At 45.0% G+C, this 27199-nt stretch overlaps 1 long non-coding RNA gene across 2 annotated transcripts; it reads right to left on the reverse strand.

Annotated features, from left to right (window-relative positions):
• Positions 1–4674: 4674 nt before the first annotated feature.
• Positions 4675–27089, reverse strand: LOC120760118 (uncharacterized). 2 transcript variants are annotated; one of them, XR_005703294.2, is made up of 6 exons: positions 27024–27078; positions 24856–25021; positions 24488–24682; positions 15788–15927; positions 15611–15706; positions 4675–6907 (listed from the first exon to the last, which is right to left on the reverse strand). It is a non-coding gene; the product is annotated as an uncharacterized LOC120760118 (long non-coding RNA). The 2 variants fall into 2 exon arrangements; XR_005703295.2 differs by lacking the exons at positions 15611–15706; positions 15788–15927 and having other exon boundaries at positions 27024–27089.
• Between the last annotated feature and the right edge of the window lie 110 nt (positions 27090–27199).

Raw genomic sequence — 27199 nt, forward strand, 5'->3', positions numbered from 1 at the left:
GTAGGCAAGAGATCGCTCTGGTTATTTTATCAAAAAGATTGAAAGGGACTTGATTACAAGTGTGTCCTTGGGGATAAGATACCAGCTCCTAAAGAGCTTCTTAATGTAATAGAGAACAACATAACAAGGAGCAATGTCTGCAAGGCTAAATCAGACAAGTTGAAAAACTTGGCAAGTTTTCTCCTCTGCCCAGCCATGATGAGGGGAAAAATAAATGAAGCAAACCACAAAACCTCAGCAACATTATTTCTACTACCACCACCACCCCCCTTAATAAAAAGTTACACCACTTGAAGGAGTGAAATAATCATTGGGGATTCTGAAGACCAAAGTCACACGGCTGAGCTCTTGAATATGGCGTATTACTGAATTTCTAAAGATACCTGTCTACTGAAACAGTGCCACAAAAATGACAGCGTGGGGGGGGAGGGGATCACCTTGATTAACAAAGCTCATTTCCAGATAAGCTTCTCTTAAGAAGCTAAACAAGATCTTTTAACTCTCTATAGGAGTTTATTCTCTTCTCTGCCACCATTTGTAAACACGCACTTCCTCGTCTTCCTCTGCCCAGCGTGCAGCTTTTTCAGAAGCAAAACCAAAAGGAGCCCATGACGTTTCTACACCTTCCTGAAGAAGTGTTTTGTACAGCTGACACCAACCCACTGGGAAGACTCCCCAGAAATGGCAGGTGATGAAGAGCACTCCGAACACAAAAGCTCACTCCTCAGCGCTCCCCTGGCTCACTGCTGTGCCTGCACAGCTCTGCTTCCCCTCACCCACCTCCCCCAAAGCCAACTCAGCTTGCTGCCAGCTGAGGATCTGTCCTGAAGCCTTCAACCAAGCCCATGGTGCAGATGTTAACTCAACTCAGGTCTGTTACATCTCCCAGGCAAGTCTTGTTTTATTTTACAGGGTGTTTTGAGTCTTCCATAGCATCTTTCATCTGAAAGCTCAAGGTAAATTGCAAGCCCTGAATAAGCACAGAGATAGCTATTCAGGTACCTTTGTTCTCCAAATTCCCTCTATTCAAACCAGGACTGAGGAAAGAAATTGCAATTCTAGGAATACACTTTGGTAGGATACAAGCTGCTCTCGCCAGATCTGAGCCTTGATCAATCATTCCTTCCTCTCAGCCTTCACAGCTGGGATGTTGTGCCAACCAGGTTCCAGGTAGGAGCAGGTCATTAATGTCAGCAGGTTCCACTCTTTGCATTGCTGAAGTTCCCAGAATGCCAGCACTGACCTGCAGAGGCTTTGCTCATTCCTAAAGACCCTCTAAAAACAGCGTGGAAACACCTGAGTCTGCACCTGTAAGGGCCCTGCTTTCAACGGACCTGGAATCACCAGTGATGAACAATTTGGCTTCCAACGGCTTTGCAGAGCTCTCCAGACCCAAAGAGTATTTCTGATGCACCTCTAAAACACAGTTTAACTTGCCTGTTATCATAGGCACTGCTGCTGCAAGGTTACAGGATATACAAGTTAAAATAAACGCCAAATTAGTGACAAATACGAGAATAGTCCCTGTGGCAGCTCAGCCATTTAGACTCTAATACGATACACTTCAGTGCATAGTCAAGAAAAAAAGTCAGTATTTCTGAGTTCTTTTTAGAACCCCATAAAAATCCACTTCTCTTTCAACAGCTATTCACCTCACCAGGGGTACAAGAAGTCCTGCTTCCCATTAGTCATTTAAGCCACCCAAATTAACAGTAATTGACTTAGGAAAGCAAATTTACATTTCCAGTTGCTCTAAGAAGCAAATTTACACCTTGGTCAGTATTTGACAGATCCCATTTCCTCAGAAAATTTGCATTTCAGACAGTCACCGCTGTCTGCACCCAGAGCAAAGGTGCTGTGAATGAAAACATTCATTTCAAACCTTCTTGTAGCCAGAGTTGTGTCTGAGGTCAGCAAGCTGAGGGACGCTCCTTTAAAACCTGATTATCTTGCCCTGAAACTTTAAAGATGAACTGCAAACCATCGAGTTAGAGCAGGATAAGACAGGCAATTATTCTCAGATAAAGCCCAGCCACCCTAACTTTTGCTGACTTCCTGAGCTCCCGGCTTGAGGTGAGGCTAATCTGATGGAACCCACGGTGATGGATTCATCCTTGTGTGTCACTGGTGGGGCAGCCACAACACAGAGGGACAAGGGATGTAATAAAAGTTTAGAAGGTTTCTGTTTATTACGGTGATATGCTGTATTTTATACATTCTTTAACATAGTGGCGCTGTACCAATAAATAATATGCTGATTTATTGTAAGTAATAAATAAGTATAAACTATCTTTAGCTGGCACTTCCAAAGCTTTTCTAAAAAGACTTTTTCCAACTGCAAATTTCCTCTAATTATATTTTTCTTCTTCTCAGTCTCCATGTCAATAACCTCAGTAAAATTTCTTTCAAGGATACACACGGATCTTATCAACTTCTTCTTTAGCTAACTTACGCTCCAGGCTCACAGGCCAGCTGTCAGCCTCTTCCACACTTGCAGAGCGAGCTGCTCCTTCTAGAAAACCCAGGAGTGGGCAATGCACACAGTTTGCTTCTCCCAGGTCACCCCTATGCCAGCAAAGAAACAGTCAGCAAGGATTTGAGGCGTACAACAAAGAAGTGGCAATTCTGGAGAGAATCCAAGGAGAAAACTGCAGAATGTGGACGAGACTCTGGGCTCCACCAGAGCTGCTGCACTTTTAATTATTCTCCCCGTATCAAAAGCAGCAAGATAAGTCATCAGTTAAACTAGCAGAGCTTATAAAAAGCAAAAGTACATCAAAATATAAATTATAAGGACAATGAAAATATATCGTGCGTGGTACACGGAATCATTCGGCATCCTTTAGAAAAGCCATCTAAATAAGCATCAGGAACACTGAAGAGCTACAATTCAATGTAATCCATAAAGAGACATTAAGTTAGTTGTGCTTACAGTCTGTGAAGAAAGCAGTTAGGATTTCCAGGCTCTTATCCAGCATAAACAGTGCTGCCCCATAGACTTATTTATGCCTGGAAAAAAAAAATAAATCTATAGTTTCTTTCCTCACCAATGAAGGAAGCATAAAAGAAGATGGTCAAACAGTTAATCTATTCAAGAGGCATCTAAATACTTGAAACAGATAAATCTGACAAGTATGAGGGGTTTTTTAAGTAGTTAGAGGGAAATAAGGCTCAGTTTGAGGAAAAAAGTAATTAGGAAGTGTTGATATTTTGAGACATTAGATTTATGCAAGAAAATTAAAAGGAAAAACCAAAGGCTGCCTTAAAGCAACAAAGGAGGAAGCGTGCAGCAGGCTGTCACTGAGACTTTCAAGTCCCTTTTATCCCAGATGCAGCACTAACACAGCCAGGCAGCTGCTGGCTGTGGGATCGGGGTGGAGGCATCACTCCCCACAAATCCAAAAGGCACAAACACCCAGCATCAACTGCAGGACAGCTACTCCACCCCATACTCACCCCATTCATTATGTCATTAATCAAGCTGATCTGTCCATGGCACCAGGATATTGTGACCCAGTTCACACACCTACAAAATTCACAGTGCAACTCCACACATGTTAGAGAACAAAGACCCGTGGGCAGCTCCCTGGTGCAGGATATTGCGTCCACCACACTTGGTTCAGATGTGCTAACAGGGAACAGAGCCCTGTGCAAGCTGCCCATCGCTGCCCTGGCTTCAGGCTAAATTGCCCTTGCAATGGCATTTGCAGTATTAAAGCACTAAAACAGTGCTTACATCTCCTGCTTTAATTTTTGCCTAGCCTAATTTCAGAAGGCGCAGAGGAGAATAGTCCGGCAGCACAGTGCAGCCCACATTAGTCAGGGTCTGGGCAATTAGCATCTTTAATAAAAACTGCCCAAGGATAAGGTATATTTGGAAGCCAAAAAAAAAAATACATTCTCATTTTGATATGCTTGGGATTCAGAGCAAAGCTTCCTGCTGTCTTCAGAGCATTGCTGAATGTCAGTAAGAAAAGCATCGCTCCGTCTCTTGCTACAACATTCATTTATTACCATCCATTCACTCATAAATGTCAATGTTGCTTCACCCTCCCATTCCTCCTCATCCCCTTTGCATCCCCAATCCAAAAAAAAAAAAAAAATATTTATGGCCTTTCCTAATGAACCTGGGGTGATTTTTTACTGCTGGAGACTTCAATAAGGCAGAGTCCTGTAGTACCCTGCAGTGCAAAGGAAAAACACACGCCAGTGTGCATGCACACATTCGAGAGAACAGGCTATGTGTAATACAGAAGCCTCCACGAGGGTTAGATTTATTCCTACTATGGCATAAGAGCAAAGAGTTGCATTGTGCTTCTAACAGGTAGCACCACTTACACCTGGGAATGTAAATCCCAGCAGGATGGAATGACAAGAATTGCATGATTGTCATTGCTGCACAGGCTTCCCCCAGCTGGCAGTGCCACACTGCCCGTGTCCAGCCACAGAGGAGCGTGGAATGAATTCTGAACTACAGGGCTTGGAAAGTTTACTGAATCTCTTCCACCTATTGAATTGTCATAAAGAGCTCTGTCAGCTTGATGACATTCATCAGATCAGCCTGATCTGGCAAATTTATACGTTATCCTTCCCCTTTTCTTCTGCTAGCAGAGGAATGTGAGGAGGAATGGAGAGCAGACACAGATGGGCACATTTACTCCTGAGCTCCTCTAATCCTACCCACACCATCAGGAACAAGAAAAGCAGTAGTAAAAGGATTGTCATAGAAGTTTGAGCATGATCCAGCAAAGCATCCCCAAATTCTGCTTGTGAACAGCAACCCTGCTTTCTAGGAAAGAGAGGAAGAAATGAGAATTATGATATATGGTAATAGGGCCAAGATCACACTTTGCTCACCCCTCCTGCTGTCTAGACAGGTTCATTTTGAAGGAATGGCCTGTTGATCAGCAGTGCTCTTTTGAAACTGTGACAAATGACACTAAGATCATTTTTTTAATGGCCTAAGAAGTCAAATAACATATCCATTGGCAAAGGAGAGCAACTGATGGCTTTAAAAGAATACAAATCTACAGGTTTGGCTCCTGAGCACCATGAGTACCGGTGACACGGCCAAGCAGCACCATCCCTCATGCTGAGGAGCAGTGAAATCCTCATCCCTGCTGAAGTCACAAGGGCCCCACTGAGGGATTAAAAGGCTTCTCTGTGGCAGGTGCCACTTCCTTTCCCCAAAATGCTCAACTTACTACGAGACAGAATGACTCTGTGAAATGCAAGCATGGGGGAGGATCGCAGGAGGGTATCAATGTTTTCCCAGCTCATCTTAAGTTTTCCTCATACATCAGAAAACTCTGCCAGTGAAGTAGTAGCTGTACTTCAGCACCCAAGCTGTTCTTTAGCAGGACAGAATGCCTTCAAAAACACTCTGCACATGCAAAACTCTGCATCAAGCAATATCTTGGTTTCTAGACCAACTGTGTGGCTTTTGTGGATGCACACTGACAGTGGCTTGTCTGGACTGTGGGTGCCTGTAAACACCAGACTTTGCTCCATATACAACCAGCATTTGGGATATGGAGACAGGAGACATCACTGCTCAAACCTCTGGGAGATAACACCCATGTGCACACTCAGTTTGGCTGTAAGGATTGCACACAGAACAGAAAACCCAACCAAGGGAAGCTTTTTCAACAAATGTTTTTGATAATTGCATACATGGCAGGAGAAGATAAGAAAGGAGCATGAAAGCTGACTGCAGTTATCAGGGAGGACAACACAGTCTGAAACGCTTCCAGTTATGGAAGTTCTACTGTAAGAACTTTGTCATTTCAATTTTGCTCAGACGCTTTGTGGTGCTCTACATTTCTGCGAATTCTTATCTCTTCAGCCCAATGCCACAGGCTACAGGTCTGGAACACAGCCCATTTCCCACTTCAGTCATCACAGAAGGGAGGGAATGCATCTCATGTCATGGCAGAGCTGAGCACTGCCACTTCCAGCCCCAGAAGACTCTGCAGGATCTTCTGGCTCCCCAAGCAAATATGAATCTGAGGGGCATCTTCTTCCAGCTGCTGCCACTTCTTTCTCCGTCATCACTGCTCTTTCATTTGTCTGAGGAACCTCAGCTGAGGAACAGGATAGTAGCACAGCAAGTTGCTGGCTGCCAACCAAAGAAAAACGGCTCTGCAGCTGACAAAGCCCAGGGTCTGTCTGTTGTTCCTCCAGAATAATCCACTTCTGGCTGGCTGACAGAAGCCAGTGAGAACCTCCCAGCACAAGCCCACACCTCTCCACAGAGGTGGTAACTCACACCAAGCCAGCTGCCCTCACATCTGCTGTTTGGTCAGATGGACTCATTTCTAAATAGCCTCCTTGGTGGGGCTACAAGTTCAAAACTTAACAGGACCTGCTGGGCACCATTTCCTTTAAAGGCAAAATAACCCAGTGTCACACTGCTTTATAGGCTAAAAATCCTGACAGCTTGCTCTGGGGGCTTCAAATAAATCCCCACACATTCAGTTCCTGACTATAGGAAGCTGGGATTGGTCACACACGGCCTCCCCAGCAGCTGTCAGGCTGCTGTTGTCTCTGTCACCAGTTCCTGATGCATGGAAAAAGGATAATTTCTCCAATACTTGACAAAGCTCTTGAGATCCAAGTGCTATTTTATTCATACAAAGACTTTTCATAAACTTGGTGTGCACAGGGAAAGTTTTTCCTCTCTTTGCAGAGTTTGCTGATTGCCACGTTTAACTCATACCACACACAGCTCACCCAGGTCACCCTTTCAGGGGTGCAATCCGCAAGGGGCTAAAGCACCAACTCGAAATAAAAGTAGCGCGAAACAATATTGAGGAGAAGGAAGCAAAGGACTGAACAAAGTGTCCTTGTAATGCCACAAAATTATAGTCTCACTCTTCAGTCTTTGTTTCCTTTTGTATCCATGCTCCTGGGGAGAGTGGAGGGAAAGAAAATAATTGAATAAGTGTCCTTCCTGAGATGCTTGCAGCACAACAAAGAGCTGTGCTTCAGTGGCTCTGTTCACCCACGTGCAGCCCAGCTATTTCAGACCCTTCACTCTGTTCTGGCACCACACAATCGTGACTGAGGCTCACTCCAGGTGTAAAAACCCCAGCTCAGGTTACAGATTAACGTGTATCTTGCTGCTCTGTAGCTCCTGGAAGGCACCACATAAACCCAAGGAGAGGATCCAGGCTCAGGCAGGGGAGCTGACTCCTTTCAGTCAATGCAAAGCTAATAATTTTCCTAAGAAGCAACGGCACTTGAAATTTTTCTTGACATTTTCATTTTCTGGTGTTACACAGACAAAGCCACCTCTTTAGAGCTACACAGAAAATGTATTCAGTACATCAGAGCCCATTTTATGCTTGGCATTATAGCACTGCAGCAATCATTACACTTAAGGACATAGTATCAAGCAGCTTAATACCCCATGTGTTATCCATCCCCCACCTCCCAGAGCCCTCCCAGTGCAGGACCACAGCCAGTGTTTACTGCCTAATGGCTCCCTCTGGGATGCTCATGGATTTCTCCACAGCACAAAGGTTTTATTTCATCCACACAGCCCTCCCTTTCCCATGGCTTGTGCTGCCAGCTCCCTTTGCTCGGAGTCACCAAACCTCTGCCCTAATTGGAGGCCACTCTTTAATGCCTGCCCAGTTTTCTGCCACTTTGTCTAATTTGTTTCCTTGTGAGGGAGCACTTTTGCCCTGTCCTCCGTGAGCAGCATTCCCCCCGTGGCCTGACACAAAGTCTATCTCGTGATGCATTGGCCTCCAGCTCTGCTCCTCTCTTCATGTGCTTTAATAATTCTATATTAGGGAGAAGTGACAATATAATCCTTGGTCCAATTTTACCGTGGCCATATTTGAAATTCAGTAAAGGTTTTTAAAGCTTGTCCAGCGTTTCAAAGACCAAAACACAACACTTGTTCCTAATAGCAGCTGTACAATCTAATTTGTGCCTGATTGACACAGAACTAAATGAAGTAAAATCAGAATATGAAGTGAGTTAGTCAGGTGTTGGCATGTGAGGAAGTTTTTGCTTTGTTATTTTTTTTAAAATTATGACTGGCAGTTTACACAGTACTCGCAAAAGGGAGCCATCTCAGAGAACTGGTCTTACCTCCATGTAAAACATTGAGATTCTTGAATTATAACACTTTCCTGACCTTTTCTTAACCAGTTAAGCACACCATTATGGGCACCTCTGCAGCACAGGCAGCCAGACCTGCTGAGAACCTAGCTTCCAGCCTCCACAGTTTTCTAGTTCCTTAAACACAGCCACATGAAATCCCACCTGCAGCCGCAGATCCAGCAGCATTAACAGCAGCACCACATCCTTCAAGGTACAAAAAAAGCATGAAGAGGAGGACAAGCTTTTTTCCCCAGTTCCTGGGATGTTCCACCCCATTCCCAGGACAAAAACCTTTATGCAATGTCTGTTCAGTTGACTTTACAGATAATTCAACAGCAGCACAGTTTTGAATGACAAAACTTAAGGCAGGATGTGTTCCTTGGGCGGATTGTTCACAGTCACTCCTTCCACAGACACACAGAATTGATCATCCCTGACGTGTTAATGCAGTGATCAAGATCGCTTCTATGATCTGTGCCATTTCTGTACTGGGCCCACTGGCACTTATGGGTCAGTTTTCCATGAGAACATTGTCCACCAAAGAATAAATCCCTCTCCATTGTCCCCTCAAAGCAAGCACAAACCATCAGCAGTACTCGGTGCTACGTAGATCCCTTAAGCAAGGGTCATAAGCTTTTAAACCCAAGCACCACCTCCAATTTAAACCCTGTTGCACACTAAAATATGGATCAGCAAGAAAGCAGCATCCAATGAATAAATTTTAGAAGAAAACAAAACTAAAGAGCTGCAAGAAAAAAAATAGAAGGTAGCACGGACAGAGCTGAGAAATAACTGGTCACAGAAGTGCAAGGCTTAAATCGCCTCATTAATGCTTAATAAAAAATAAATAAGGACAATCAGGACCCCCTTGGTGGCCTGAAGATGTGCACTTCAGAGTGCAGGGAACACAAGTATCTTAGCAGCAGCTGCTGTAACCCGTGTTACACATCAAAACATTAACGCTGCTCCTGGGCTGCACTTCTCATCAACCTGCAATTTGGAGAGGTGTCCCAGATTTAATACAGGCCTGGGAGATTACTGAGCATATCCTGGCTCATCTGTAATAAAAGGAGCTGCTGCTATGCCTTGCTTCTCCCTGTAGTGATTATAAAACAGCACATAATCTCTAGGTGTTGGGGGCAGGGATCTGCTCAGTTCTCAATTAGGGGATTTTTTTTCAGGTTTCTGTAGGGGGAATGTGGCAACAACAGCAGGTTTATACCAATTCTTTCCTATTTAGAAGTGTTCAAGAGATGACTAAAAAAAGAAACAAAAAAAAACCCAAAGTGTTCAAATAAAAACAGACTTTTCCCAAGGCAAAACATCCCATTTTGAGGTTCAGAATTCCTCCTACAGCTGAAATGATCAGGATGAAATGTTCATCCCACAATACCAAAAGAGGGAAGTTGTGCCAAGTATACATTTTCCTGAAAAACACATTCAGACAACACTGTGTCTCCTCCTGCTCCTCCACACACCCAACCAATGCTCCTTCAGACAGAGAACCAGGGCTTGGATGTGCAGGACAACAGCCCAGAACACATTTGTACAAGTGTTTTGTAGTTCAGATCAGGGACCTTGCATCCTTATGGAGTAAGGAATGGCACAAAAAGGCCAATCCTGGAGCAGGCTGGGCAATACTTAATCAATAAGCACCTTGGCATTGTTTCACTGCCAGAGCACAGTGGGGACACTGCATCCATCGGGAAATGCCACCTTAGAAACCTCCTCTCAAACCTCATCTGGCAAAAGCCTTCACTTAAATACACAGAGGTTGCCCAAAAGCTCAAGACAAACCAGCTGCCCTCATCAGCAAGAGGAGAACAAAATCACCAGGTTGGAAGAGACCTCCAAGGTCATCAAGTCCAACCCAGCCCTGGCACCCAGTGCCACATCCAGGCTTTATTTAAACTCATTCAGGGATGGTGACTCCACCACCTCCCCAGGCAGATCATCCCAGCACTTTATCACCCTTTCTGTATAAAACTTTTTCCTAATATCCAACCTATATTTCCCTTAGTGCAGCTTGAAACTGTGTCCTCTTGTTCTGTCAGTGCTGCCTGGAGAAAGAGCCCAACCCCAGCTGAGCACAGCCACCTTTCAGGGAGCTGTGGAGAGTGATGAGGTCACCTCTGAGTCTCCTTTTCTCCAGGATGAACAACCCCAGCTCCCTCAGCCGTTCCTCACAGGGTTTGTGCTCCAGGTCCCCTCAGAGGGGCTGGACCAGGCAAGGTCACACCTCCCAAAGCACCAGCTCACACCAATTCATTTATTTTCCATCCCCCATCTCCACATGGGGTGAGGACAAGCCTTTTGAGCTGTTTCCTTCCTCCTGCTTCCATCTCGTTGCACAACACAACATTGCAGCACGCTCCCTGCTCTGAGGCCACCGCCGCCTTCTCCCGCTGTCAGCACCGGGGCATGTGTGCTCCTCAGCTTCCTCAAGTGTGCTATTCTGAGCCCTGCTAAGAAAAATCCATGACTTTACACCCTGTCTGAGCCTCGGCAGCAATCACTAACACTCTACGCTTTCAAATTTAATCTCATTTCTGATTAAACTTCCCTCTCTGCCATTCGTAATCTCGCTTGGCGGTGTGCTTTGTGCAGCTCAGTATAAATATGTGCTTTAGAACTAAACCGGTTCAGCAATTCTGACAATGATTTCTTGGAAATTAAGCTGGGACAATTTGTTTGGTTGAAGCGGAATCATCTGAAACATATGACAGAAAAGCTATAAAATACTTTGTAGTGCAGCACACTAATAAATACCAGCAATTCCCCTCTCATTTATGCCTGGTTGTAGGGGTGCCAGGCAGAGGATTGTCACAATGCCGTATCCTCTGAGCAAATGCAGAAACAACATTTCTGCTTCAACTATAAACTGCAAAGCAAAAGACCGCACAGAGGTGACAAATATCCCAAGGAATATCCTGATTAATAATAACAGTTTAAAAGAGGGCTGAACAGCTGAGGAAGGGCTCTCAAGGCCAGGCTTAGTCTCAGGAGTGATGACCCCAAGCTCATGTTAGCCCATTGCTCAACTCAAGGCCATTGGACAACTACACTGGAGCTGCTAAAAATTAATAACTTTTTTCACAGCAGGCTGAGAACATCAGGAACTCTCCTCCAGCGCCCCCAAAGCCCATGGCAGCAGGAAGAGACACAAAGACCTCAGCCACACAGCTGCTCCTGCCCCAAACCTGAGCTCCCCACGAAGCTGTGACACGCATCCAGGCTCTGGGGAGCTGTGAGACAGAGCTGTGCTCATCCCTCACCAGGGACTGCAGTGCCAAAGTCCCCAAGGGACTCCTCAGCCCAGGAACATAAAGATTTCATCACTCCTGTGGGAAATATTACACACATGATTAAATTTAAGGAAAATCCTTGCCAAATAACATCTTCCCAAGTCCTCAAGCCCTCCATGCCTGTCTTTATGCGATATTTGTGGTAACTACTTCTTCAATTTCATGACTGCTTAGTTTTATAGTAACTTCAGTCACTCCAACTAATTTTAATTCTTAAGCGATTTAGCAAAAGTTATTTTTGCTCCAAAACACTTTCCTTCACTCTTCTTCCTCACACACTTTTAAACTCCCATTCTGTTTTCTCCCTTAAATTCTTCTGTTCCTTAGCCCTTAAGAATCTCCTTGTCCTGTTTCTTCTTCACAGCCTACTTTATTCCTACATGTTCTCACTCACCCCCAGACGTTTCTCTGGTGGCCTGACCCTACCACATCCTGACTCATCTCCGAATAAACAAACAATTCTCCCCAACTCAGCACTCACTCGGATACATCCTGCAAAGTTCACAGCACAACAACACCCTGACAGACATCACTCCTCTGCAGTACTCCAGAGCTCATCACCAAAGAGTTAACTCCGCTTCCAGTAACCACTGCTCGTCCGAGATCAATTTCCAACATGAATTAACTCAGCAGGGGCAGAGCAGTTATCTCAGGACCTCAGGAGTTCACGGGGTGGATACACACAGGGGCAGTGTGTGTGCCATGGAGGATGGAAGAGGAGGAGGATGGGCCAGAGGAGCTGCTTCCACTGCTCTGCAAGCTGCCGACAGCTTCACCTGGAAGGCTCAGTGTCCAAAGTAATCTCAGCACAGACTCGCACTGCCTTTTCCGAGTGCTGCCGTACGTGTGGCTCCCTGCTCTCCAAACGCATCAGCGGCGCTCGCAGGGAAGGGAAGCGTTATAAATAAAATCGACCAGATTCGATTTATCAGAAATTTAGAATTTTATTGTGAGACAAAATATCAGTCTCAGAAAGCCACAATTAAAAGGACAGCGTCGAGCCTGGGATCGCCGCTGGGTGAATACGGATATCAGCTTCTGCCAGCCTGGTATCCCCCCAAGTTCACAACTTCGGTCTCCAGCCGCCCCTTTTTATACACTGGATCGTGGAGTGAAGTCCAGGATTCTGACGTTCTTCCCTCTGAGGCGTCTTCATTAATCATGCAAGTCCCGGTATCGGGAGTCTGAATGGACCGGTAGGGTGGAACAATGCAGCTGATGGCCGAGCCCGGGTGTGTCGTGGATATGTTAATTTCGACGGAGACGAGTAGAGATATCCATCTGAAGTGATTATCTTGGTCTCCGGACTTGTATCTCCGTTTTCCGTTGTCCTTTGTATCCTTTCAGGGATTCCCGGCAGCGATAGTTTCAAGGCCCCCTCTCTGGTAATTCCAATCATACTTTCCTCGTGTCCCTCCTGTGCTTCCCAAGCTGAGGAAATTTTCCCATTTTGATTTCTACATTTTACCTTTACTTATGTTAGTTTGAGCACATCTTTAACCCTCATATTTATACAGTTAACATTTACCCTTTATAATTTGATAACACGAATTAACTTTAGCACATATATCACAGGAAGGAAAAGGCGCAGGGCAATAGCTGAGCATTCAGTGCAGCAGATGGAGGAAACAACCATCCATCCCCCAAAGCAGCTATTGGAAAACCAGCAGATTCCCTGGGTGCTGACCCCGAAGCCCCTCCTCCCTCCCGGCAGCATCCCCACGCGGAGCACACGGGGCGATATCGAGTCCCCGCAGGCATCCATCCTCTCCCACTCGGTGCAACACTGCTGCAAAGCGAGGTGCTCTGCTCAGCACAAACCAGCCCTGCACAGACAGCCTCAGCACTGTCTTCCAGGACTTCAGACAGGAGGAAATCCTCAGATCTACTGTAAATACTCCCTTTAAAATGTTTCCAAAGCGGCACTGCCCTGTGGCACAGACGTTTAAACATGCCAGACCATTAATGCCATTAGACCTGGGATCTTTTCCCCCTGTCATTTGAGGCTGAGCTGCCATGCCTAAAGAGAGCCTCAGAAAACTAAAGGTGCATCCCTAATGAATACTGAAACACTCGGATTTTTATTCTCCGCTTATCTCTGCTCTGGTGGTCTACTGATCTAGATATTTAACAATCTCTTCTAGCACAGCCAAATTGCACTTTCTCTCCCCATAATTAATCCAAGGTGCTGCTGGACTAAGTAAAACAAAGGGGCTAATTTCATCTTAGCTGAAATTCCTCCAAAATTAGTAATAGCATACTTACAACATTATTGAACCATTATTATCATAATTATTTTTTTTTCCTTTCAGTGCTACTGAAGGGCTTCTTCATTAGCTTTTAACAAGAAATATATACAATAAACAAACCTTGGCTTTTTGCTGTGGTAACCGTTTTCTTGGACGGTGAGACAAAGTAAATTTTAATTTAAATTATCACCCATTCTGAACTACCTGAGCTGGTATAAAGCCCAATTATAATCCTCACACAGCTAAACCAGCCATCTTTCATGAGCACACCTCCAAAGCCCCCTGCTCAACCACACACCCTGACTGCAGGCACGAGGAGATATTTTCCATCTCTGAAGCAGCAGGAGAGACCGTGGCAGGGCCAATGTGCTAAGGAACGTGTAGGAGGCAGCAATGACAAACTGACATGAAGAAACAAGGTTGTAGCTGGAACAAATGGAGCTCTGTGGAGAAGTTTGGGGGGGTTTCTCTCTGATCTAACGTGCCACCCCACCCACCACTAGACCTAGATATGCCTCCCATCCCTCTGGCATGACCAAGCCATCCTGTGCAAAAGAGGCTCGAATCTGGGTTACCAGAGCTCTTCTGAAACGTGCTTTTGTTCTTCAGCAAGCACCAACAGGACCTCATCTCCAGCTGGCAAAAATTATCCAGGATGAAGCTCGTTTCTGTATTGTCATTACCTAACAGTGTTTTCTCACTAGACATCCCAAATTTTCAAGTGGTGCAAAACATTTACTGGGGCCTGCGTGAATACACGAAATTATGGCTTACCTAACAGCACCACCTCCTTCTAGCTTTCCACCTTCAGGCCAGATTTCTGTAACTTAGCAATAAAACCTCATCTAAGGCTTGAAAAGCTTTCAGCTGCTGAGCAGAGGCAGCAAATAAAGAGCAGTAACCTGCAAACATAAGCTGGGACTCAATTCAGAAAGAAGACAGGGTAGATTTTTGCCCTCAAACTCAGAGGTGCACACAGCAAACTTAAACAGGCTGCATTTTAATTTACTTTTCTACATGCAGCCTAGCAGCACTGGGAATTTCCTTAACTCAGGCACTTTTTAGTTTATGTCTGCTTTAGTCACACAAAACTCTTCACCCCTTTAGGAAACAGTCTGGCTGTCTTGTTCACTTGTTATTGTAAGATAGGTCAAAATCTCAGCATCTCTCTCAGAATCCACAGTGCACAATGAACAGAGCTGGGCTCTGAGAAATGCGAACTAATTTAGCGTCATCCAAAACTTTGCCACGTTTCCCTTTCCCCTGTGCCACGGGCCCTGAGTTTCACTTACCTTCTGGGTTTCACTTGCTTTTTCACTGTGTGCCCCTGCATTCAAACACCGCCAGCAGCTCAGGATTGGGAGCACGCCTAAGGACACGTCCCAGTCCTTATTTTGGTGCTCACATCCCGTACTCAGATGCAGTGTTGTACTGCCACGAGGACCAGCAGCGGCAGATCACACACCAGCCACAGCTCTATTTACAGCCTGACAACCAAACCCTGGGTGCATGCACACCCCACCTCAGGGACTGGAGCCCCGACACCTCCAGTTCCTCCGTGTGAATCAAACCCCTCTCACACCGTTTAATCGGAGGAGAACAGAAACAAGGATGTTCTGACAGGAGAGCTAAGTGCCTTGGCTCCCCCACCTGGCAAATGTCCCTCTCTGTCTGTGAGCAGAACTCGGGACTCCTGTTTACACACTGATTTTTAAATAACATTTCCCAACCTGGATGCACAGAACGGCTCCCAGTAAATCTTCCTGCTGATGCCTTCCTGAGGCAGCCAACAGCCTGAACCAGCAGCATTACCAGGGGCTCTGACCCTTCCCCATCCATCTTAATTAAGTATTAACTTCAAAAGGCTTTTTGCTACACAGCTCCTGCCAGCATCAAACAAAAAGACAAACACCAGCCTTGAGTCGTCAAAAATGTAATTACAGGGTCTCTTGGAGAGGTGGCTCTGCCTGCTTCTCTGGTTTTCACTCCAGGAATTTATAGCAGGGAAACAGCACTTTAGCAATACGTAGAGGAGTCCTACAATGAGAAAATACACCAAGAGATACTTGCACAAAGTACAGCTTTATCTATCTCAACAGCCCCATCAGAAGCACTCACATTTAGTGCTCTCCCAGGTAGATTTTCAGATGTTCTCTCCCTGTGCCTTTTCTTCAGCGCAGTCTGGACAGCCCATGCAGACCCTGCAGCCCAATCTGCTGGCACCCACCAAGCCACTTGATTCCATTTAATTACACAACCTGGGGGAAAGCAAAGGATTCAGGAAAAAAAATGGGTAACCAGGTAAAGGCACTCCAGAGCACACGACTGCATTTGTCACAGGAGCTCCTCATGGACCACCAACACAGTCCCTGCACCTCACACGCCAGAAGTGCAAAGTGGCAGCAGATGCTAAAATGTAGTGAGGAGCCTCTGCCAAACCTGCAGCACCCAAGGTGCCTGAATCCACACACAAAGCAACTCATCTACCTTGCAATCTTCCTTAGAGGAACTGTGCTAATAAAGAATTTAAAAAAATAATTAAGTCAGAAAAAATCCTAAGCATGCTCTGCAAATATGGTTCATTTCACCCACAAACTGCTGTGACAATATTAAAGTCCTGCTCTGCAGACAGCAACTTAAAAAAACCCAACAAAACAACCCACAGAATGGAAACCTTGAAAAAAATCAGGGCTGGGAAGTTGCCTCCTAATACTCCACACCTGATCCAGGAGCAGATCAAAGTGCAGCCATGGGGAACAAGAGCAGAACCAACTACCCAGGAAACATCTCGGCATTTGTGGCTGTTCAGAGGCAGCCTTTAGATAAGGGAATGTTTGGATGGGAATAACCTGTTGAACACTTATTCCTGTGCTCCTTTTTGCCTGAATGGGTCATAAGAGGCGAACACACAACTCCTTTTCCAGCCCAACAGCTCACCAGGGGTTTCTCCCCAGCATCAATACTTTTCTGATGTGTATTTCTGTCTGACATAATAACTCCTGTTTCTCTTTCCACAAGCTCCCTGGATCTGAAGAGTGATGGAAGCGCCAAGGACACTGCCATTACCACTTTTCCTGTTGTTAGGACCAAGGTAAAAGCCATATTTAGCAAAAAAAAAAAAAAATCTCAGCGTAGATTACATCTGCATCCCTCCACCTTTCACCCACAGAAACTCAAGCATTCGTACAGTGCTGGTGAAATGATTGTTTTCTGACAGAGTTGAGGCAGCACAATGTGCTGCTAACCCACACAACAGAACACTGACATCTGTGCTTACAACTGAGAAACCGCTCTGCTCCGCAGAGAAGCATTCAGGACTAGCACTTCCAAATAAAACAGCCTTGCCTTAAATCTATTCGTTTTTCCTATGCTAATACATTAGCCAAAGTTGTTTATATTTCATGAAGCAGAGATTACAATGTGAGTCACAAGAAACCCTCCTTTTTCTTTCACCTGATGACTTCAGGAAGCAGGCTGATGTCACATGAACAGCAATAAAAACATCACAACTAAGCAATTCATCATTGCAGCAAAGTGTTAAATAAGCTTCCCCCATACCTGTTTTCCCCTCTTTTAATTTAAAAATATTCTTGCTACTTTGAATTATTTTGAAGCTGCATCTGTTTATTCTTCTGCCAAGCTGTTGAAATACTTTTAGCAGAGACAACAAAAGGAAACAAATTATTCCACAGAAACCAGAATAAGAGCATTTAAACGTTACAGTGAGAGCCAAATCAACTGTTCCTATAATAAATCTTTAATCCCCTGAAAATGCTCTCTCACAATAGCAGCACACTGGAGCAAGGAAGCAACACAGCTCGAGTCATTCAGCAGAAGAACCATTCACGTCTGACACAATGGCTGCAGCTCCTTGCTCCAATGGGCAGGCATAAAATAAATGGGATTGTAGTGGCAGGAACGTCACCTGCAACCACCAGGTGACACAAGGTCAAGAGCACTCGCTGTCCAAGGCTCCTGTTCACATTAAGGGGGCTCTTGGGTGCTCCAAAGCCTCTGAGGTGCTGAGGAGCAGGGTTCCAGGGCTGCTTGGTGCCCTCCGTGTGTTCTGCTCTGAGGAAGCGCCAAGGGCACAGCTGCCACTGTGCTGCCATCAAACAAAGTTATTTAAACCTTCCCTTCAGCCCTCAGGGGCAAAAGAGGCCTCCAGTGTGAGCTCTTGACACTCTCAGTGCTTTGACCACCAGATAAAAATATTCTCCCTCTCTCCCTTGCCCTGCAGTGCCCTTCAGGAGCCAAGTGCTGCTTCAATCCCACCTGGTGCTGTCTGTGATAAACCCCAAGTGGCTCCCTGTGTGTCACCTGCAGCTGCCAGCCCTTCTTCCCTCCCTCAGTGTCACTGCCCAGCTTCTCCTGGGGCTTACACACCCCTCAAGTCAGGTCCAAAAAGGCTCTTGGTGCATTTCTGTCAGGAGTAGTTGTACGTCCACATTCCCGGGCAAGAAAACTTTGCCACGCTCGAGTTTACAATGCTTGTAACCCTCAGAGGTGTCCAGAGTCAGAATGAGAGAACCATGAGATGGGTTTGGGTTGGAAGGGACATTAAAGTCCATTAAATCCCATCCCACCTCCTGCCATGGGCAGGGACAGCTTCCACTGTCCCAGGCTGCTCCAAGCCCCAATGTCCAACCTGGTCTTGGGCACTGCCAGGGATCCAGGGGCAGCCACAGCTGCTCTGGGCACCCTGTGCCAGGGCTCACCACCCACACAGGGAACAATTCCCCTTCTGTACACCAAATCTAAATTTTACCTCTTTCAGCCTGGGTTTCAATTTGACATCTTCAAGTTTTGTGGAATCCTTTAGGTTACCAAAATCAATTTAATAAATTGAAAGGCGTTGATATCATTCATCTGACTGTTCAGCAACACTTATCAAAATCCTAATCTCCAGCGATGACAGTAACCAGCTTCACAGATAAAATAAAAGTACAAATGCTCTCTTTGGGGGAGAGGGGACTGTAGCTTTTTTCAGAAGGTTATTTTTGGTTTGGGGGATGAGGGGAGTTTTGGTTTTGATTTGTTGGTTTAGGGGTTTTATTGGTAGAAGGCAAAAAAAAAAAAAAAATTCACAGCCATTAACATCCAGGACAGTGGAAGTTAAATTTGCCTGAAAAAAAAAATGTCATTCTCACTTTCTAACTTCTTAGGGATGGGAAGAACAAAGGGTCAGGTCACTGCATCAATCCTTATTTCTTGAAGAAGATTTCTGTTTGTTTTAAAGGCCCTCAGAAACACAACTGAGCTATTTACTGAGGTCTTGCAGCCAAACTTTCCCAAGGGCTTTTAGTGCCAGGCTGAGCAGGACGCACAGAGAAAAAAGCCCAGCGTGATCAAATCACCAAGAGCCTGGAAAAGATGATTTTCAGTCTGCACCAAACGCCATTTGATTTCATTTGACCATTTTCCACGAGCCAAATCAATGTCTCAGAGCAGAGGAATCAATCAATGCACAAAACTTTTTCTATCACGGTGCTAAAGGAAGGGAATGAGCAGGAAAAATCTTGCTCCATAGCAGAGCAAGGGCTGTGTCATGAGGAGCACACAGCCAGGGCAAAGGCACGTGTGGAGGGTTAATGCCCTTCCCAAATATAACAAAACTACTCAGTACAACCCTCTTTCAAAGGGTGGGCTGACAGAAAACCTCAATGACACCTCCTCCAAGGTATTTGTGGGAATTCTGGACCACATTAAAAATCCTGAGAAATGCTGGGTTGGCTATGTTCTTTGGCCAGGCACTCCTCCTCTCAAAGTTGCTTTCGTTTATTTAATTTCACAGGCCATTTGATTCTTCCACTTCCATTTTCGTGTTTGTTTTCTTTTAATTTAAAAAAAAAAAAAAAAAAAAAAGAAAAAGCTTTGTTTTTCAGGCATTTTAAAATTTTTAAGAAATGAAGTTGTTGAAGCTGGGGTGTTTTTTTGTTATCTGCATATTTTCTGACAGAAGAATAAAAGGCTTTCCAGATGAGTATTACTGGCATATAAATTAAAACAAAAGAAAAAAAAAATGCTTATTGTCAGAGCTAGGAGACACCTCATTCCTCTGTGGGGGCTGACCTTGATGGATAAGCAGCAAGTTGACTGTTTGCCAAGGAATTTTACTTTCTGGGAGAAAAAGGAAGCTGCTTCACCTGAGCTCTTGGTTGGCATCATATTAATGCTGACAAAGAACTGCCCCAACAGTTCCAGGGACCTCAAAAACTTCAGATTTGGGGCAAATCCTCTTTGTACCACCCAGCAGGCAGCGGGTGAAGATGTTGAAAATGGAGTAGAAATCTGCAATAACAGCACAGCTGTGCCTGAAAAACCTGTAGGACACATCAGACCGTCATTCTCTCACCAAACACATCCTGCCCCATCTCAAACATTTCACAGCTGGCTCCAGGAGGAAAAGAGAGCCAAAGCACCCTGGCTGTCATCTTTGAAACACCTTTTCCAACACTGACCAGCATTCGGGTTCATTCCCTCCTGCATGGAAAGCCTGCCAATCCTCACTACAGAAATGTGTCTTGCAACAAATTGTGCTCATCTCACAGAAGTCCAGGCTCCCCCTGGGAAAAGCCACCTTATTTATAGCATTTAACCTTGATTATCCCTGTCCTGCTGCTCACATGGGAGGTGCTCACCTCACCATCAGCTCCTTCCTGCAGACACTAATGCATGGCACAAACAGCAAGTCATGTCTGTAACACAGCAGAGGAGCCACCTCCAATGAAAATCTCCCTCAGTTTTATCATCCCTACACGCCAAGTCATATCTATCAATCATCCATGCAGAGTCATTCAGCAAACTCTTCTGCTGAGACACGCTGCCCTCAATTTCAGACATCTTTAACTCAGCATTCTCTGCAGACAGTGAACAGTTCTCCTTTCTGGGATTTTACCTTGAAACCCCCACCACCGTGGGTCTGTAGCTCAGCCATGGAGTGGCTGCTAAACACAGCAAACTTTCTTTATAAATGCCTGGCTGGGAGTCAAGGATTCCTAAAGCCTCAGCATTTGGCTACAACCTGTTTGTAAAGCTTTCCCCAAAAGCAGTTTTAGTTTCTGGTTACCAGACTCTGTCTTTGGCCCAGGATCACCAGACTCAGCAATATGTTCCTTTTGTCATTCCTAAATCCTCTCAACAGGGACCAGCTCGTGGCTTATCCTGTGCTGGCACACGCAGCCCTGCACTCACCAGGGTGTGCAGCTTTGCTCTGCAGCCCTGGAAAGCGCATTACTTCATTTCAGCAAGGGAAGTCCCCCTACCAGCACTCTATAACTCCCCCTTCACAGGAGTCCACCTTCTTCCAAGGCAAACTGCTTTGTTTTCTGTTCACTTCCAGCTCATTTGCATGAATTTGAAAATGCAAAGTTTTGGCTTTTGCAAGTGTCCAGTTTTGAGGTATTCATGGCACTGGGCCACTCACACCTTTACAGGTTGGGGGAAGATGAGCACTAAAACCTTATGACACTGCAAACTCCCCTTAGGAACTTGAGCACCTTTTTAGGGGCTCTTTTAGCTCATTAAATCCTTACTGTCTATTCATAGGCCTTGCATAAGGTTTTTTTTTTTGCTTCTGCAGCTATGAATTTCTGCAGTTCTTGTGGCCCAAAGCTGCTTTCTGTCAGCCGTCACCTCTGAATTTTCATTTTTAATGCCACGGATGGGTCTGTCCTGCAGCACACCCCATAATGAGATATGTGCTGCCACTCTTTATATAAACCTCCCTGCACACAGAGCATCAGTCTCCCTTTGCCTCCTCACCTGAAGCCAAATTTGAAACATCCCCCAGCACAGCCTCTGTCAGGCACTGCTCTGAGATCCTTCACAGGTCTGCACTTTCATCTCCTGATTTCTGGGGTTGCTGCACTTCTGAAAAGGGAACAGCTTTTATTGCCAGACATGCTGAGGAAAAGCTCGTTTCTGTTTGTCATTATTCCCTTCTGGAGCAACCTGAGAATAAAGCAGCAGGTAATTACCCACTCCTGGTAACCAACCCACACTGAGATCAGGATTTTCCCATGGCTGGGTTTTCCTCATTACTGGCAGCTTCACTGGGCTATTGATCATATTACAAACATAAAAAATGTCGTAATCCCCTGTCCAGGCCATATGGCATCACTTCAGCATCCTTGTCATCCTGCCTATTCATCAGATCTCATCCATGCAAGCCTTCAGTTCCCACCCAACCCATGGATTTGGCCTCAGAGCACTGCTTGGAATTAGCTGCTTTATTCCATAGATGGAGCTGGCAGGACTGCCAGGGAGCAAACACAAAGGCAGGGGCAGCGTGGCTCGTTAGCAGAGCACACACAGTTGCTGGGAGCATCTCAAAAGATGAAAAGAACCATTTCAAGCATCACATCCCCTCAAAAATAAACAACAAAAAAGGCAGCAGTGCAGCTTGTCAGATGAAGTTGATTACAAATCAAGCACATTCACAGACCCAGGTCACAACATTTGGGCTCATTAGCAAGAAAATATTAAACAAGCAGTGGCATTTGCTTTTTATGGCAGCAGAGTCAAAAACCAGCTTCTGAGTTTTTTCGCTTTGCTACAGATCCCTGATAAAAGGGATCTATTCATGTTCTGCCTGCTTTCAAATTATACCAAAATAATATTTTGCCTTTTCTAAGTCAGATTTCAAAGCCTGATTATCTTAGTTTTAGCTGCAGTATCAAAGTCAAGTAAATGTTTAAGTAATGAACAAGAATTGACTTGGATAGCCAGCAGATTATTCTGTATTACACTCCAGCCCAGAAGAGACTTCAACCTCAAAATTACTATTTTTTTTTTTTTAAATCATCTTTGAGTCACAGTACCAGCAAGCAGTTCATTTAAATGTAGTAATCCTGAGAATCATTTCAGCTTTGATTACGAGGAAGACAGAAATATGGAGAGAGGTGTCAGGATAGCAGCTTGAGGGCATCCAGACTACAGAAACAAGAGAGTTCTCTAGGAAGACTTGCCATTATCCCTAAGAAAATACATTTCAACCTCCCTGGAGGCTTGTTCATCCTCCTCACATCTGTCTTAGAAGTCCAAGTTTAGAAGGAGTGCCAGTAATAAATGAGATTTCCCCTATGCAAGTTCTGTTCCTCCCTGAGCAGTTATATAAATCTGACAAAGGAAATGCTGCCACCCCAAAGTTTTACAGCTGGGGAGGGGGAGAACAAGAGACAGACAAAAGAGATGGAATTATAAAAGCTTACTGTGCTTACCCTAAACCATTGGGCTCTATTACTCCTGGCAAAAATCTTACCATTTAAAGGGGCACTTCCCACTTTATAACCATTCACAAAGCAATTCATTGACTCTCAAAAAGCTCTCCAAGGAAAGAAGGGACAATATGAAAAGCACAGAACATTGTCTAATGAGGGAAAAAAAATCAACTGTTTTTCTATTCCTCCTTTTTCAAATCTGTTTCTAAAAATGGAAAAATTGTTGCATTTAAATTCCAGTTTGCTACTCACAATGCAGCATTTACCTTTCTATTGGATTATCTTTTTCTTCTATGCTTCCAAGCCCTGGCGTTAGCCCTTCTCTGCAAGCCTGCAAAGCCTCCAGCCATCCCCTTACCTTCTCTGAAGGACATTTTGGGGATCTGTTATCATTTCTTATGGAGCTGGGAGATCAACTCTAACAGCACCCAACTCCCTCTACACCAAATAAAAGTGGGATGAGGGAGAAGGGGAGAAACCAGGAGTGGGAGAGCACAGCTTGCAATAAGAGATCAGCACAGGAGCTCCTGCCTGAGTTCAGAAACTTTTTTTCAAGTTACAAATGAGTAACTCTACACTTATTTCTTTTTGGTGTGTGTTGGAAATTCCTCCTTCAGCACCATTCAGGAGCTGGTTACTTCCAAGAGAGATGTTCACTGTCATTTAGCTGTGTCCCCCACTTGAGAGGGAGAAGAATAAAGGGCTCCCAGTGCAGGCACAAAGATAAAAACACGTGACCAGGACAAAAACCTCTCTCTGCTGCAAACTTGGCTGAGACACCAAACTTTACACCCAGCCCATGGGGCAGCTGCCAAATTCAAACCTCCCACTGCCCTGTCAGCTTTAGAGAGGCTCAGCTTAATAACCCAGAGAGACAAACTGACCAACAGGAATGAGACAAGACTCTTTCAACAAACAAGAGCTGCTAATGAGCAGCTGTCCTATTAAATTTTGAAAAGCTACTTGATTCATAGGACTTTCCTTCCAGTGTGACATTTAAGGATTTCTTTAAAAAGTAAACACCAGAAAATTTAAAATCACTTGTTGGCAAACACACACAGGGATACATTTGAGGATCCATGTCTTGGTTTGGAAGGAAAGGAGATTTCTTGCCCTTCATTCCCAGCCTTGAACTGCAATTGCCTACCCGGGAATTTTACACCTTTCCTGGAAGTAGCCCTTTCAATAATCCTCAGTATAACAGAAGGGTCCCACAGGTAATTAACTCAGACTTTTCACAGCCTGAAAGCTAGACAGGTTTGTCAAAATGATTTTTATTCTTACGGTTTATTATCTTGTTGTGAAGATTTTTATGAGGAAAAGATTAAATCACCACCCTGATGTGTGCATTTCATTAAGCCTCTAATCCTTAAAGAGTCACTAACACAGCTCACCATTGAAAAGCATTAAATCATCGTTCAGTCATATTGACCAAAATAATCTCCTAATTATTTCAGAGAGGAGCAGAGCACCAGAGACATGCTGTAAATGACACCTCAGAATGCACAAAACAAAAGGGATAGAAAGGCAACTTTGATTACGTTTGGTCCGTATGAAAAATGGAACATAAGAAATACATCCCTACCCAGCAACTTACTCAGGGTAGGCGGGATTTAAAGTGTTTCAGGATCCAGATGGGCTGTGCAACAAGTTCCAGCTGCAGCAGATCAGCCCCTGCCACCACAGCACCAAGAGAATTACAACGAGCAATGAATTCCAGGTGAGGATCACTTGGCAAATTCGACCAACTTCAACCAGCTTCTGAAGAAAACTCCCCAAAAGCACAGCCAGCCTGTAATAAAAATAAATTGCCAACCACACAGCTGATAATGGAGCTTGCATTAGTTGGAAGTGGGTTTAGTTTTTTTCTTTGGTTTTGCTGCCCTAAGCGTGGCTGGGAGCACAGGTGAGGGGCACCATTAAGAGATTGGACTTTACCACATTGGGTGCCTTTTCCAAACTTACCGACTTCTCAAGGCTGGAACTCACTTCTGACTTCATCCCTTTCTTCTTCTCCTTTGGGTGGGCACAGGGGAGAGCTGCTGCCACCAGCAGAGCCCCAGACACACAGACGTCATTCTTCTCTCTTCCTGTACCAGGTGATGATTCCACAGCATCCCAAATGCTTTTCCTGCCAGGGTCATGCACTCACACATTTGCCAAAGACTCAAGAACAGGGAGCAGATATCTCAACCAATACCAGGAGGAATCAAGGAAGGAAAGCCACAACTGATACAGCTTTGTATTCCATGTTAAATTTATCACACCCTCTGTGACTGTAGCCATAAATCTTTCAAGAAGAGCTTGCTTCTAAAGCTTGATTTTGAGTATAATATTTGCAATTTAAACACCCAATGGACCAATAATAATTCACTGTCAACCTTTATAAACCCTTTTGAATAACTTGCATTCTCATTACTAGAAAGATCATCAGAAATGAAGAAAAAAAAACAGCAAGCAGGCTTAGAAGGAAGAAATCCCTCAAGTCAAAACATGAGTTCAAAGGATAACTTCAATAACTTCGTATTTTTTTTCTAACCAACTCAGTTTTATCATGACTAATAAGGCTCAGAATCACCTTCCCAACTAAATAGGTAGGATTTGTGGTGAGGCACAGCATTCAGGTAGATGCACCTAGATCCCCTGAGAGAATTGATGTTTAAAAGGAAAACAGCACTTTTTCCTTGAGCAAACACTAAACAGACCCAGCTGTAAAAGAAAGGAAACAAAGACAGCAGAGCTAAGAGGGAATTTTGAAAGAGGCCTCTTTCCTACCACTATTTCCCCCCCACACAAGGTCATCACAGGTTTGGTCTTATGAGACAATCTCAGAATGGTTTGGGTGGGACCTTCAAGATCAGCCAGTTCCAATCCCCTTCCACAAGGGGGAAGAACCCAGGTTGAGAAATCTCTGTGTTGCTGCCAACCTGGCACAGTCCCCACATCTCCTGGAAAAGCCCTTTTTGAGCCTGATCTCAGCAGGTTTCCCAGCAGCCACGTTCCTCTGCCCACCCCAGTGCCCTGGCACGGAGCCCTCGGTGCCCACCTGTGCAGAGCATCCCCTCCCTGTGTCCAACGGGGCTCCCTCTGCCCTAAGAGCAACCTACATGATGCCTAAAGTTTGAGCTTCCATGTATTTCATGTTCTGTGCTGTCCAGGGTGCAGCTCTGAGCTCACACTCAGGGTCACTCAGCTCTGCACACCGCAGGGACACAAAACAAATCCTCTTCCTGCTGGACACCAAGGACAATGTTAAAGTTTTCAGGCCCAAAAGCACGAACAGTGGTGGCTGCAGGGGGAACAAGAAGGATGGGACATCACAGCCTGGAGCTGGAATCGGACAATTAAACCCCAACATGCAAATGGACCAAAACTTATCAAAGTGTGAGACCTTGTGACCATTTGCCCATTTTGTGACCATTCTGCCAAGTCTTCCTTGAGTGTAGCCCCGGTCAGACTCCTGTCCAAGGTGGATCCTTAAAGGCCTTTCAGTAAATACTGGCTTTATTCCCTGGCTCTGTCCAGTCTCTGTTTCAGCTCAGCCTTCCCAAAACGCCCATCCCACCCCCCCAAACCAGGCAGGGAAGCGCTGCCTGTCCCTGCAGCTTCAAGCACAAAACTCCCACTGAAAGTGGCAGGATTTGTTTGGGCTGGGGGACCAAAGGATTTCACCTAAGAAGGGGAACTCTGTGATGATCAAGAGATGCTATTTTTAAATATATTTTTTACCTTGGTCTCTATGCTTTAGACCCTACTGGACTCTGCTGCAGGCTGGATTTTCTCTTTAATTAACCAAGCTGACATGGAGTAAGTTAGACTTATACTTAATTTCCTTCCAGCACTCTTTCTTTTTGATAAAATTCAAAGTATAGAAAGGCAAATACCATCGGGTACATGCCCACAGGCCTGCACCAAAAGTAGAGAAGGTTATACAGGACCAAGAATCCTCATGGCTCTGAGGCAAACCTTTCTAGACCTCAAACTTAGAGCAGGGCACCACAAAAGACTAACCCAGCTTTTGAGCTGAAAGAGTCAGGTTTCAGCAGCACGGGAGTCAGACTAATTAACTTTTCTACAACAGCAAAAGCACAAAACATCAAACCAAGCCCAGAATTTTAAAAAATTTCAGATACCTCTCCACCAGCTTCCTCTGCTCAGCCAGGTGAATCCTCCTCCTGAGGAGCAACACAACAAAAGACACAATACCCACACCCCCCTGGGAATTTATTGTTTCCGTGACCACAAACACCTGGCTCCCTGCTCTCACCTGGGTTCAATTCCCTCTCTGCTTCCCTCCCCTTGTCTGCAC

The sequence above is a fragment of the Hirundo rustica genome, chromosome 16 (genome assembly GCF_015227805.2).
Source record: "Hirundo rustica isolate bHirRus1 chromosome 16, bHirRus1.pri.v3, whole genome shotgun sequence".
Classification (NCBI taxonomy): Eukaryota; Metazoa; Chordata; class Aves; order Passeriformes; family Hirundinidae; genus Hirundo; species Hirundo rustica.